Raw genomic sequence first — 12,654 nt, 5'->3', positions numbered from 1 at the left:
TTTTAAAACACTATTTGTTGCTCATTAGTAATATTCAGAAGTCATAGATGAAACGTGCACATATTCTCCAAAAAGATTTTGCCTTTTGTGATAAAGTTTCTAAAATTGAATAGTTGTGTAGTGAAATTCCACAGAGCATCATTTCCTTTGAGTCAAAATGAAACTGTGTTCATTTTAGCTGTCATTTTTTTCAAAGTCAATCCCAGTGCTTTTTTATGTTAACATTTTAATAATGCATAACATTCTATACCACATTGTATCGGAAACAAATTTGTTCTATTGCCCCAAAAAATCACTTACATGAGATATTTGTTGTCATGCTTTGTCAATATGCAGATGTAAATATATTTATCATTTACATATAAATGAATGTTGGAACACAGACACTTGGCTTTTGACATGCACATAAATGTGTCTGTGAATGACTACAGAAGTGATCAGGGCCCTGGCATTTCCCTTGGAGGTAGCAAAGTGTCTCCCAGACTTTCAGCTGTTTTTCTCTGTGTTTCTGTGACTGTCATGAAAGCTGCTTTTTTTTTCCCCCATGAGTACCACAGACAGAAATGCCAGGAAGCTAGCATACCCTGGGAGCTGTCCTCAAACGGTAACTCTAGGAAGCTGATGTATAAATACCCTAGGCTTCTTGCTCCTTGAATGAAATCATTCAGAGACATCTGTTTTAGACGAGTCTCAGAATTTCCTCACAGCATTGAGTTCCAGATATCCCCAGTGATGCTTGGCTTCCTAACACTCCATTTAATGCATCTTCCCTGTGTCATTTCCCCATCTCATTATGGGTCTTCCTGCCCCACTGTATTAGGCTATTCTTGCATTGCCATAAAGGAATACCTGAGACTGGGTAATTTACATAGAAAAGAGTTGGCTGGGTGCAGTGGCTCACACCTGTAACACATGTAATCCCAGCACTTTGGGAGGCCGAGACGGGCAGATCACTGGAGGTCAGGAGTTCGAGATCAGCATGGCCAACATCGCACAACCACGTCTCTACTTTAAAAATACAAAAAATAAGCCAGGTGTGGTAGTGTGCATCTGTCGTCCCAGCTACTTGGGAGGCTGAGGCAAGAGAATCACTTGAACCAGGAGGTGAAGGCTGAAGTGAGCCGAGATCATGCCATTGTGCTCCAGCCTGGGTGACAGAGTAAGATTCTGCCTCAACCCACCCACCTCCCCCTACCACAAAAAAAAAAAAAAAAAAAAAAAAAAAATAGGAAAAGAATTTAATTTGTTCCTGGTTTGGTAGGCTGTACAAGTATAGCACAACATCTGCTTGGCTTCTGGGGAGGCCTCAAGGAGCTTGTACTTATTGCGGAGTATGAAGCAGAGCAGTCATCTCACATTGCGGGAGCAGGGGCAAGAGAGAGGGTAGGGGGGTGCCACACACTTACACAAACAGAACTTGCATGAACTTTCTATTGCAAGGACAGCACCAAGCCATGAGAGATCTGTTTTCATAACCAAAACACCCCCGATCAGGCCCCGTTTCCAACACTGGGGATTATATTTCAACATGAGATTTGTATGGGGACAAATATCCAAACCCTTTTAACCCACATCTCATATCCTTGTCACATTTCAAAATACAATCATGCCTTTTCAAACAGTCCCCCAAAGTCTTAACTCATTCCAGCATTAACTCAAATGTCTCATGTGAGCCAAGGCAAGTCCCTTCCACCTATGAGCCTACAAAAAAAAAAAAAGCAAGCTATTAACTTCCTATATATGATGGGAGTATAGGCATTGGGTAAACATTCTATTAACTTCCAATATACAATGGGAGTGTAGGCATTGGGTAAACATTTCCATTCAAAAAGTGAGAAATTAGCAAAAGAAAGGGGCTATCGGTCTCATGCAAGTTCAAAACCCAGCGGGGCATCATTAAAGCTTAAAGCTCCAAAATATTCTTATTTTACCCCATGTCCCACATCCAGGACACACTATTTCAAAAGATGGGTTTCCAAAACCTTGGGAAGCTTTGCCTCTGTGTCTTTGCAGGCTACAGTCCCTGTAGCTGCTCTCACAGGTTGGAGCCGAATGCCTTAGGCTCTTCCTGGTGCAGGGTGCAGGCTGCCAGTGGATCTACCATTCTGAGGTCTGGAGGACAGTGGCCCCGTCCCCAAAGCTTCACTGGGGAGTGTCCCAGTGGGGATTCAGTGCGAGGGCTCCAATCCCACATTCCCACATTTGGTCCCCATGCTGCCCTAATGCAAGTTTTCTGTGAGGGCTCCACCCCTGCAGCAGATTTCTGCTTGGGCACCCAGACTTTCCCATACATCCACTGATATCTAGGTGGGGGCTGTCAAACTTCCTTTACTCCTACACACTGCTCACCCACGGGCTTCACTCCTGCACTCTCCTCATCTGCAGGTTAACCACCATGTGAAAGCTATCAAGGCTTATGGCTTGTACCCTCTGAAGTGGCAGCCCAAGCTGTGTTTGGGGTCCTCAGAGTTGAGTCTGGAGCTGGAATGGCCTGGAGGTGAGGAGCAGCCTCACAGTAAAATAACATTACTGTGAGGTGACACAGGACAGTGGTGCCCTGGGCCCCTGCAACCAGTCAGTACCCTGTTGCCTCTGGGTCTGTGGTGGGAGGAAATGCCTAGAAGGTTTCTTAAATGCCTTGAAGGCCTTTTCCCCAGGATCTTGGCTATTAGCACTTGGGTCCCTTTTCATTATGTAAATCTTTCAAGCAAGTGGTTGCTCCACAGCCTGGTTGGATTCTTCTCCTGATAATGCTGTTTCTTTCTCTGCCACATGGTCAGCTTGCAGATTTTCAAACTTGTATGCTCTGCCTCCCCTTTAGACATAAGTTCAAATTTTTAGTCATTTTCTTTGTTCCCACACCTGAGTTTAGGATGTTAGAAACAGCTAGGGTATATCTTGAATTGCTTTCCTGCTTATAAATATTTTCTGCCAAATACCTTAAGTCATTATTCTGAAGTTCAAACTTCTATAGATCTCTAGGGCATGGACACAGTGCAGCCCTTTGCTAAGGCACAACACATGTGACCTTGCTCCAGTTCCCAATAAGTTCCTCATTTCCATCCGAGAATTCATCAGCCTGGATTTTATTGTTATTACCACTATCAACATTTTGGTCACAACAGAGTCTCTAAGAAGTTGCAAACATTCCCTCATCTTTTTGTTTCCTTCTGAGTTCCTCAACCTCTTCCAACCTCTGCCTATGACCCAGTTCCAAAGCTGCTTCCACATTGTCAGGTATCTTTATAGCAATGCTCCACTCCTTGGTACCAATTTTCTGTATTAGAGCATTTTGTCATTTCTATAAAGAAATATCTGAGACTGAGTAATTTTTGTTTAGAAAAAAGGCTTAGCTGGCTTACAGTTCTGCAAACCAAACAAGCATGGCACTGGCATCTGATCAGCTTCTGGGAGGGACTCATGGAGCTTACACTCTTGGGGGATGGTGAAGTGGGGGCAGGCATGTCACATGGTAGGAACAGGGGAAAGAGAGTGTTAAGAGGGAGATGCCACAAACTTGAACAACCAGATCTCGCATGAACTCTTTTACTATTGCAAGGACAGCACCAAGACACGGGGGATTCATCCTCATGACCAAAACACCTCCCACAGGCCCCGTCTCCAACACTGGGGATTACAGTTCAACATGAGATTTGGGTGGGGACAAATATCTAAATGATATCACCCTCCCGGACAGACTAATCAAAATCTCAGTGTCAGCCAGATGCGGTGGCTCAAGCCTGTAATCCCAGCACTTTAGGAGGCTGAGGCGGGCGGATCACGAGGTCAGCAGATCGACACCATCCTGGCTAACTTGGTGAAACCCCGTCTCTACTGAAAAATACAGGAAAAAAAAAATAGCCGGGCATGGTGGTGGGTGCCTGTTGTTTTAGCTACTGGGGAGGCTGAGGTAGGAGAATGGTGTGAACCTGGGAGGAAGAGCTTGCACTGAGCTGAGATGGTGCCACTGCACTCCAGCCTGGGAAAGAGCGAGACTCGGTCTCAAAAAAAATAAAAAAATAAAAAAATAAAAAAATTTTAAAAAGCTCAGTGTTAGTTTTTGGAGGACACAGAATTAAGATCTCATGTGTATCTTTTTTTTCTTGCCTCATGAACAGTAGACACTGCATAAATATGGGCATATAAGTGTATACATATTTTATATGGCATTCAAAAATATATGTTTACCTGAGAGGTCTTTATAAAGCTCCTCAGTTTCCAATGTAATAGTATCTTAATCGTAGTCTCCCTTCCATCCCTATGAGTTAGCGTCTTCACATGCCTGCAATCTATCTTCCTTTGCCCATGGACACATATGCACATGCACACACACACGTGTAATATATACTACTTGGTTTTTTTTTGTGTATATATATGTGTGTGTGTGTACGTATATGTATTATATATATATATATACACACACATACAGCAGTCCCTCCTAATCCACAGTTTGACAGTTTCAAGTACAATCTGTTTCAGACATCAGGGGTTTGGAAGGTATCCTCCACAGATAAGGGGGACTACTGTATACACTCTACTTGTAATATATACAAGTATACATGTGTACCTGTATGTCTATATTTATATGTGTGTACAATTCTATATCTGTATTTCTCTATATCTATATTTCAATAGGTATAAGTAATCTATATTCATCCTAACAATACATGTAAGATATTGAAACTGTATTTGATATTATTCCAGCCTAATGAAATAATCATGAATTTTTGTTATGTGACTTTTTGCTTGTTAAGGTATATCCAGTTATTCAAAAAGCTTTGGAAAATAAAAGTTGTAAAAATCAAAACTTCACGGCCATGTGGTTTGAAGGATATAGCAGCCAACACTTTGTGAAGTGATCCATAGTCTATAAATGACTCCATTTGTGCATTAACCTCGATCATAAAGGAATCATATTTTCCTATGAGTAGGGTTGTTTTAGCACAGATATTTTCCAATGGAATTGGAATAGTCTTTGGAGGAGATGGGTATTTTCATTTTTTTGATAATATGGTGAAAAAGAACTGAACACTTTGGTAAAGTATGTACTTAATTGAATTTTATAACTGAAATAAATACATTAATATACATAAATCATTTCATATTTATTGTCTCAATTTTCAAATATAAGCTTATTACTCAAATAGAAAAAATAATAATCTGGCACTGAAAGATGTTAATTGCTTAAAAACACACGCTTGTTTGCTGGTTCTCAGGAATGTCTCAGGTTTGTATAGACTTCCATGAGTCATCATTTAAATGGTGACTTTATTTGTTACTTTAAATGTTAAAATTAATGCTCAAATAGGGTGCATAGAGTTTGGCATATTAGATAAGTTACTGTTTAAGAACCTTGTAATTTAAGATATTAGAAAACGAGAAAGAATACTGAGTAAATACAACTTTTTTTTTAAATGACAGAAAATCATTGCATTTTATATGTTTTAATTTTTGTGCCTACTTATTTTTACAACGTACATTTTTTAGATCTGTGGTGTTTGACATTCTTATATTCAGTGTCTGTCACAGAGCATTTTAAATTCTTTTGTCAAAAACAAAAATGCATCACCTTTAAAATGACACAGGTTTATGAGGACATATGATGAATGTGCAGAATAGACCTGGCAAGTGGACCTTTTGTTCCTTTCTTCAGCTCACCAATGTGAAATAGATTAAACCTGAGAAAAAACGCTTGCTCCATTTTCCAAATGCAAAATGGGTTGAGTATTTGGAATGTGTAGGGATGCCTTGGGGATCATATATCTCTGTCTATAGAATCACATTCTCCTACTTTAATACCATTTACTTCATGCAAAATAATCTGTAAAATGTTGAAAAACTGCTGGTTTGAAATGTTTCTTTGCCAGCTTTTTTAAGCCTTTGAAGTCCTTATATACATAGTTTTCAAACTTTGCAAGTTTCATGAGTTCAGGGATGCTGGGAAGAACATTTAATCTCTAAAAAAGCAGGAAATGAACATTCACAGAAAATACTCAGTCACTTATTCTGAATCTTAAGGAAATTGGCTATTTGATATTTCCTGGGGATTTAAATGAGTGATAGCAGTCTCATAATATTTTAGCGTATTATAATCATCACTGTCCTTGTAAAATTATTTACAATAATGGTCTCTGGAAATGTTTTTATGTTCATTCAGAGTGTTGGTGATGATGGGTGAGCTAAACAAAGGCATTCTTTAAAAAATCTGAGTATCAATGTTATTGTATATATCTCTGGGTAATATTTGCTAATATATGGCTTTTCAGTCAATGGTAGGAAATTGCATAAGATTAGAAATCAGAAAGAGTGACAAGTGTGGACATTTAAGACCACTTTTACTCTCTGTTAAGGGTCCATTTTGGCAGTATGTCATTTTACTGAAAGCCAGCAGGTGGTCTATGCCCTCTAGTATGGCTTGCCTTGAGTGTCATTAGCTGTCTGCTATTTTCCTTTCAGACCAAAGCATGTTCAGAGCTCTCTTATCTTACTACTCCTTAAGTTCTTAGCTTGCCCTTCTTGTTCCCCTTCACCCTATCCTAAATTCGTAAGCAATCAATTCCTTAAGCTCTCTTAAATTACAACTTTGAGAAACGACACACGGATTTTTTCTTTTTAAGAACATCACAATACACATTACATTATGAGGTCTTAACTATGGTCCCTTAGAAAAGCACTCAAGGCTGAAAAACAATGAAAGCCTCTAGGGTAGGAATATTAACAGACTTATTTCCATAGGTTGGTTGGTAGGTAGGTAGGTAGATAGATAGACAGACAGACAGACAGACAGACAGACAGATAAGATAGATAGATAGATAGATAGATAGATAGATAGATAGATAGATAGAAAGATAGATAGATAGACAGACAGATAAGATAGATAGATAGATAGATAGATAGATAGATAGATAGATAGATAGACAGACAGACAGACAGACAGACAGACAGATAAGATAGATAGATAGATAGATAGATAGATAGATAGATAGATAGATAGAAAGATAGATAGATAGACAGACAGATAAGATAGATAGATAGATAGATAGATAGATAGATAGATAGATAGATAGACAGACAGACAGACAGACAGACAGACAGACAGATCCCATACTCCCATGCCAACACAAGTCACTCTGTCTTAGTTTCGGTGTCTATAAGAAAATACCTTAAATTGGGTGGCTTATAACTAAAAGCTTATTTCACATTTCTAGATGTGGGTCAGTCCAAGATCAAGGAGCCAGCAGATTCAGAGTCCAGGGAGGGCTGTTTCTGATTTGCAGATGGCACCTTCTCTTCATGTCTTCACAAGGTATGAGGTCAAAGGAGCTCTTCAGAGTCCCCTTTGTAATAACGGCACAATTCCAGTCATGAGGGCTCCCCTCTTGTGACCTAATCACCCCCCAAAGGCAACACCCACCTCCTAATACCTGGCACTACCTCAGGGGTTAGGGTTTCAACCCCCAATATAAATTTGGAGAAAGACACAAAACTTTCAGACCGTAGTAACCTCAATTCCATTATCCCATGTGATTTTTGCCTAATACTTAGCATTCTAAAATTGCCTGCCGTATTTAACTGGTTTATTACAGATATCCTTTCTAGCTAGGCCATATGCCTATATAACAACAGTTTTGCCTCTTTAACACTTGTATTCCTAGGTTTTGACACATAGTATGTTCATGATAAAAAATGTATGTTTTAATAGTCAAAGGTCTCTGATTCAATTAGATTAATGCAAATTACGATTTCATAGCAGTGCCTATCTGAACCACATAACTATTAAAGCCTCTTGAAATATCTCATGTAAAACTATTTAAAATATCATACTTTGAAGAATGTAAAGGAGATTTAAATTTTCTGGCAGCACATGGTTTGCTGAATGCTTTTGCAATATCTCAGGATTCCAGCGTGTACAGGAGGGTCCAGTAATACCAATACTACAAATGAGAGATGCAAAAAACATTATGTAAAAACTCTGCTTTCTTTTATTGTGTTACCCAGACATCAACAAGAACCACAAGCAGAAGCTGGCTTAGAAAAAAACCATAAGAATAAAAAAAAAGCTGAAATAATAAGTAAAAAACACCAGAGGATACAGAATTATTGGAACGCTGTATACGTTTTTTCACCTAAATATATTAATATCACAATTGCTAAAAGAAATTATTTATTAGTCAGATTGATCTCTTAGCCTCATATTTAATTCCTCAGGTCAGGTTCCACTATTAGCAGAAGAAAACAATCTGCTATTTCCATAAATAAAATATTGATATTAAAGCAGCATCAGGAGTGTTGATGAACATACAATAGAATGTGTGCCCAAGCACAGCTCCTGTCATTGTGCTTCACTTTAATGTACTTTACGGATATGATGTTTTTCACAAATTGAAGGCTGCTGGTAGACCTACAGCTAGCAAGTCTATCAGCACCATTTTTCCAACAGCATGTGCTCTGTTTGTGTGTCTATGTTTTGCCATTTTTCAAACATTTTCATTATTGATATAATGGTTATGATGATCGGTGATCTTTGATGTTACTACTGCATTTATTTTGAGCTGCCCCAAACCACACCCGTATAAGATGGCAAACTTGATTAATAGATGTGTATGTTCTAACTGCTGCATGGAATGGCTGCTCTCGCATCTCTCCCTCTCCTCAGGCATTGCTATTCCCTAAGAAACAACAATGTTGAAATTAGACCAATTGATAATTTGCAATGGCTGGCCTCTTAAGTAGTCAAGTGAAAGGATGAGGAGAACATCTCATTGTAAATCAAAATCTAGAAATGGATGATGAGGGATTAATTAATGGGTACAATGTATGTTATGTGGGTAATAGATACCCTAAAAACTCTGATTTCACTACTACTCAGTCTATGCATCTAACAAAATTATGCTTGAATACCACAAATTTATACACATTTATTATTTTAGTTTAGTTTAGTTTATTTCTAGGATACATGTGCAGGACATGCAGGTTTGTTACATAGGTAAACGTGTGTCATGGTAGTTTGCTGAACCTATCAACACATCACCTAAGTATTAAGTCCAGCATGCATTAGCTATTTTTCCTGATACTCTTTTTCTCCCCACTCCACGCCCAACGACAGGCCTTAGCATGTGTTGCTCCCCTCCCTGTGTCCATGTGTTCTCATTGTTCAGCTCCCACTTATGAGTGACAACATGTGGTATTTGGTTTTCTGTTCCTGTGTTAGTTTGCTGAGGATAATGGCTTCCAGCTCCATCCATATCCCTGCAAAGGACATGATCTCATTCCTTTTTATGGCTGCATATATTCCATGGTGTATATGTACCACATTTTCTTTATCCAGTCTATCATTGATGGGCATTTGTGTTAATTCCATGTCTTTGTTATTTTATACACATTTCTTAAAGCCAGAAATGATTAGGCTTAGTGAGTAAGCAATGTTAGAAGCTGAGATAGGCTGAAAACTAGGCCTCTTGGGCCAAATAGTCAAATTATGAATGTAAAGGAAAAATTCTTGAATAATATTACTAATACTACTCCAGTGAACACACAAGGATAGGAAACAAAAACAACAATATTGCTGATACGGAGAAAGTTTTAGTGTTATGAATAGAAGATCAAACTAGCCACAACATTCTCTTAAGCCAATGCCTAATTCAAAGCAAGGTCCTAACCCTCTACAATTCTATGAAAGCTGAGAGAATTGAGGAAACTGCAGAAAAGTTTGAAGCTAGCAGCGGTTGCTTCATGAGATTTAAGGATAGAAGCCATCACCACACATAGAAGTTCAAGTGAGGTAGCAAGTGCTGATGTGAAAGCTACAGCAAGTTATCCAGAAGATCTAGCTAAGACCATTGATGAAGGTGTCTACACTAAGCAACAGATTTTCAGTGTAGACAAAATAACCATGTGTTGGAAGAAGATGCCATTTAGGACTTTCATAGTTAGAGAAGAGAAGTCAATGCCTGGCTTCAAAGCTTCAAAAGACATCCTGACTCTCTTGTTGGGGCTAATGCATCTGGTGACTTTATGTTGAAGCCAATGTTTATTTACCATTCTAAAAATTTTAGGGCCCTTAAGAATTATGTTAAATCTACTCAACCTGTGCTATATAAATGGAACAACCAAGCCTGGATGACAGCACATAAGTTTACAGCATGGGGGACTGAATATTTTAAGCTAACTATAGAGACCTACTACTCAGAAGAAAAAAAAAAAGCCCATCAGATTTGTTTCAAAATATTATTGCTCATTGACAATGCACCTGGTCACCCAAGAGTTCTGATGGAGGTGGGCATTGAGGGTTAATGTTTTCCTGCCTGGTAATATAACATCCATTCTGCAACAAATGTATCAGGGGCAAACTTTTGACTTTTAAGTCTTTTTATTTTAAAAAATACATTTCATAAGTATATAGTTACCATAGTGAGTGATTCCTCTGATGGATCTGGGCAAGGTAAATTAGTAGCCTTCTGGAAAGGATTCACCACTGTTGATGCCATCAGGAACATTCATGATTTATGGTAGATGGTCAAAATATCAACTTTACTAGGCATTTGGAAGAAATTGATTCCAACTCTCATGGATGACTTTGAGGGATTCAAGACTTAAGTGGAGGAAGTAACTGAAGATGTGGTGGAAATAGCAGAAGAACTAGAATTAGGAGTGTAACTAAATTTCTGAAATCTGATAATTAAATTTGGATGAATGATGAATTGCTTCTATGGATGAGGAAAAAAAGATGATTCTAGAAGCGGACTCTACTCCTGCTGAAGAAGCCATGAACATTGTTGAAATGACCAAAAAGAATTTAAAATATTACATAAACTCGGTTGATAAAGCAGTAGTCAAGTTTGAGAGGATATACTCCAGTTTTGAAAAAAAGTTCTATGGTGGGTAAAATGCTATCAAAGAGCATAGAAATCTTTCCTGAAAGAAAGAATCAATCTGAGTGGCAAACCTCATTGTCTTACTTTAAGAATTTGCCACACCCACCCCAACCTTCATCAATCTGACACTGATTAGTCAGCAGCCATCAACAGAGACCTTCCACCAGCAGAAGGATTATGACTTGCTGGAGGCTCAAATGATCCTTAGCATTTTGTAGCAATAAAGTATTTTTAAATTAAGATACAAACTTTGGTTTTAAACATAATTCTCTTGCACACTTTATATATAATAAAGTACAGTATAGTGCAAATGTAACTTTTAGATGAAATGAGAAATTTTAAAAAATTGAGTTACTTTTTTTGTAATGCTTCACTGTGGATTTCTGGAACTAAATGCACACTATCTCTGAGGTATACGTGTATGTACTTATATGTCTGTGTGTGTGTATATATATTAATTTAACAATAAAACTAAAAACAATGATGTTAGACATTCGAATTCAGAATGTTTGACAGCAGAGGCATAATTTCTTCATTGAACATTCATCCAATTTTTTCTGATACACCAGATTTAAAATAAAATGAGATGGAGCATAAGAAAAGGTATTTTCTAAAGAATATCTTATTCATAGCTTTTTAAGAAAACTTGAGATTTTGGACTTGGATGTCTTGGCCCTCAGCTACCTAACAAAAGGTTGTTGTTGCTCAGTTTTAAGAAATGTTATCATTATTTTTCCATTTGACACGGTAGGACGTGAAAACAGGTCAGTGCCTATAACAGAAGATGATAAATTATACATCTGAGTTTCATTGCCAGTGCTAATAGTGATCATTGCTAAACCAAAATGTTTAAATATCATCAATTTCATTTGACAGCAATCACTGTGGCTGTGGCATTGCTAATATGCCCTGAAATCTGAGATGTAAGATTAGAGTTTATTACAAACTAAGTAATAAATATTCTCCACTAAATTCTTACTAAAAACTTAAATAATAAATTATATTATAATTTTCCCTAGTGTAGATATTTTATAGCATTTTAAATAAAATGACAAGTACTAATTAGAATTTCAAGAATGTGAAAAATAAGCATCTGATTTTTCAGGCCCTGATTAAATACTTATATTGTGTTATAGAACTCTTCTAACTTATATAGACTCGAACAGATAATATACACTATAATTTTTATTGAGAACACAGACTAATGAATTTCCTCTAAATTCACAGCTAAAAAGTTTAACTAGAAATTTCAAATCCACCCTAAAATGATGCTATCCAGCTTTTTTATCAGAGATTATGAAGATGATTAATTTTAATTTGATTGTCTTAATAAATTAGTTTATTTGTTATAAGTTCAATATAACTATCAATCATTCAAACAGGTTATTTGCATTGTGTAGAGGCAGCTTAATTTTTCTGCTTCTTAGAATATTTCCTCCAGAGTCACAGGCATGATTGACAATCTATTTTTCCTTAGAAGTCTCTCTTTGATTTTATTAATGGACATGATTTCTTGTTCTGTTATGAATACACACTTCACTAGTCCTTCAATTAGCCCATCACATACTTCCACCATGTCATCCATAGGGACATTTTCTGAAGTGTTAACAATGTCATCTTTATTGTACCTATAATCAGAATCAACCTTGGTTCAGAAAAATTTAGGCTATTTCACTATCAGTCAATAAATGAACAACCAGAACCTCATTATTGACATTAAAACCTTCTTAAATATCCACATCTTTCAGATTGCTGGCATACTCTGAAGGTATAATTTTTG

The sequence above is a fragment of the Chlorocebus sabaeus genome, chromosome 18, assembly GCF_047675955.1.
Source record: "Chlorocebus sabaeus isolate Y175 chromosome 18, mChlSab1.0.hap1, whole genome shotgun sequence".
NCBI classification, from domain to species: Eukaryota; Metazoa; Chordata; class Mammalia; order Primates; family Cercopithecidae; genus Chlorocebus; species Chlorocebus sabaeus.
Note: the sequence above shows the minus strand (reverse complement) of the source record.